Raw genomic sequence first — 3,237 nt, 5'->3', positions numbered from 1 at the left:
GGACACTGTTGCTCCTGGGGTATCAGCGAGGACCATTCGCAACCGTCTCCATGAAGCTGGGCTACGGTTCCGCACACCGTTAGGCCATCTTCCGCTCACGCCCCAACATCGTGCAGCCCGCCTCCAGTGGTGTCGCGACAGGCGTGAATGGAGGGACGAATGGAGGCGTGTCGTCTTCAGCGATGAGAGTCGCTTCTGCCTTGGTGCCAATGATGGTCGTATGCGTGTTTGGCGCCGTGCAGGTGAGCGCCACAATCAGGACTGCATACGACCGAGGCACACAGGGCCAACACCCGGCATCATGGTGTGGGGAGCGATCTCCTACACTGGCCGTACATCACTGGTGATCGTCGAGGGGACACTGAATAGTGCACGGTACATCCAAACCGTCATCGAACCCATCGTTCTACCATTCCTAGACCGGCAAGGGAACTTGCTGTTCCAACAAGACAATGCACGTCCGCATGTATCCCGTGCCACCCAACGTGCTCTAGAAGGTGTAAGTCAACTACCCTGGCCAGCAAGATCTCCGGATCTGTCCCCCATTGAGCATGTTTGGGACTGGATGAAGCGTCGTCTCACACGGTCTGCACGTCCAGCACGAACGCTGGTCCAACTGAGGCGCCAGATGGAAATGGCATGGCAAGCCGTTCCACAGGACTACATCCAGCATCTCTACGATCGTCTCAATGGGAGAATAGCAGCCTGCATTGCTGCGAAAGGTGGATATACACTGTACTAGTGCCGACATTGTGCATGCTCTGTTGCCTGTGTCTATGTGCCTGTGGTTCTGTCAGTATGATCATGTGATGTATCTGACCCCAGGAATGTGTCAATAAAGTTTCCCCTTCCTGGGACAATGAATTCACGGTGTTCTTATTTCAATTTCCAGGAGTGTATTTTCTTTCTTTGTATGTGAGGAATGTTTCCTGAAAGGTTGGCCGTACCTTTCTGTAACACCCAGTATATACTTAATCGATGCGCTATGCACGCAGGATAAGTGGCGTCTGCGTAACCCTGGATGAAGAGCTTGATACGTAGAGTCGTACGTGTAGCACTCTATGCATCGACCATTGTAAATCGTTACGCTATTGGTGGACTTACAGGCAATTGAGGGTTTCTGTGGAGGACAACAGTTATTATTCACGCCTGGTCCGTGCGCGCAGGGGCTGGAGTTGGAAACTAAAGCGAGGGCGAGTTGAAATCCGGCAGATGGCAGTATGAAATCCGCGTGTGAACGCGGCGCCGTGTCGTGTTGTGCCGGGCGCGGGTCGCGGCTTAATCCGCGCGCACGCGCAGCGAGGGCGGCACTTGTCGCGGGCGGACGGGCAGTCTTCAGGGCTGCGGCGCGCTAAGCCGCTAATGGCGCCTTCGTTAAAATGGATGAGACCTGCAGCGCGACTCCGCCAGCTGAAGCGTGCAGCGCGCTGCGAGGGCCGTGTAGCGCGGCCGCGGCGCTGGGGCCTAAGCCGCTGGCCCACCACTTGCTGCGAGCCAGCACTTGCTGCCACCACCACGCACCTCTCGGGCCGAGGCAGACATCTTTTACTACACGGGTGTCGTGCTGCCAATGGCTGACAGTCCGTGACAGAACGTCGGACACTGCTGCCCTTTAAAATTACAACATACGGAAGAATAGAGAGCAACGAAAGTTCACTTATTGTGCGTATAACGGATATTTGCAACAATCGTATAGGTGTGATAGATCGCGTAGTGGGGAACACCTTCTCTACCAGATAATATGGTCGCTGACACTCCCCAGCGACGGTAGGTACCGTTCAAGACTGGTTTTGCTCCTGAGAGGTGGCATGCTGTAGGAACTCTGTGATGTTAGTGTGCGCTGTGTGTTGCCTTTCGGTCAGTCATTTACTTCGTGTAGAAGGCGACAGGCGTAGCAAAACTGAAGTTCCTGATTCGTTTCTAAAATGTCTTTCTGCGCTCAGGGACACACACTTCTACGGTTTTCTTGCTGAAAATCACTCGATCAGTTTATTGGGCTAGGTAGTACGCTGCACACCTGGCTATTACGGCCTTCTAGTTCGGCGAAATTTCGTCGTCTGAGCACCGGCGAATACTATAGCTTAGCTAGTGTAGCGGGGAATGTTAACTCCTCCCGAACAGGCCATGAAGGCCCAAAGGTACGACCGGCCGCCGTGTCATCCTCAGACCATAGGCGTCACTGGATGCGGATATGGAGGGGTATGTAGTCAGCAGACCGCACTCCGCCGGCCGGAGTGGTCGAGCGGTTCTAGGCGCTACAGTCTGGAACCGCGCGACCACTACGGTCGCAGGTTCGAATCCTGCCTCGGGCATGGATGTGTATGATGTCCGTAGGTTAGTTAGGTTTAAGTAGTTCTACGTTCTAGGGGACTGATGACCTCAGCAGTTAAGTCCCATAGTGCTCAGAGCCATTTGAACACCGCACTCCTGGCCGTATGTCAGTTTCCGAGACCGGAGCCGCTACCTCTCAATCAAGCAGCTCCTCACTTTGCCTCACAAGGGCTGAGTGCACCCCGCTTGCCAACAGCGCTCGGCAAACCAGATGGGTACCCATCCAATTGCTAGCCCAGCCCGAGAGCGCTTAACTTCGGTGATCTGACGGGAACCGGTGTTACCACTGCGGCAAGGCCGTTGGCTAGCAGGGAATCTTCTTCGAACATTTTGTCTCTAGATAAGTTGTCCAGCCCCATTAATGTGACCACCACCTATGTTCGACATCAACGTCCAAAAACAACCCAGAGACGGCAGGTGGCAGCATTTGCAATGTATGACACATAAAGCGTCTCGGGGAGGGGGGGGGGGGGGAAGGAGAGCCGGAAAACACTACCGTCTTAGTTATTTTGTAATGCGGAAACGGAGAGATTTGTCTAACGTCCAAACGGGACATGATCATTGGCTTTCAGGCTAAGGGTGGAAGCATTTCCGATACGGCTAAGTCCGTAAACTGCAGGCGTACCGCTGTAAAACGTACCGTGCATGGCGAAACGGCGCTATCCAAAACCGGCTCCGAGGTAACTGTGGTGCATCACTGGCCGTAGATGACAGCGGTGAACGTCGTCTCTGGAGATATATAAAGGCGAACAGAAGGGCGACAGCAGAGGAACTGGCCGCCCAGACGAACCAAAGGGCTACCTACAGTGTCCGCGCAACCATCGTTCAGCAGACGTCGGTGCGGCCCTCCACTGCAGCCTCGAGTTTCGAGCACTCGTGCTGACTGCTGTTCATCGGCACGCTGGT

The 3,237-nt window shown here is 54.6% G+C and overlaps 1 pseudogene; it reads right to left on the bottom strand.

Annotated features, from left to right (window-relative positions):
* Positions 1-2,518: 2,518 nt before the first annotated feature.
* On the bottom strand, positions 2,519-2,636 carry LOC126089560 (5S ribosomal RNA; annotated as a pseudogene).
* Between the last annotated feature and the right edge of the window lie 601 nt (positions 2,637-3,237).

The sequence above is a fragment of the Schistocerca cancellata genome, chromosome 6 (assembly GCF_023864275.1).
Source record: "Schistocerca cancellata isolate TAMUIC-IGC-003103 chromosome 6, iqSchCanc2.1, whole genome shotgun sequence".
NCBI lineage: Eukaryota > Metazoa > Arthropoda > Insecta > Orthoptera > Acrididae > Schistocerca > Schistocerca cancellata.
This window is presented reverse-complemented; position numbering and strand designations above follow the sequence as displayed.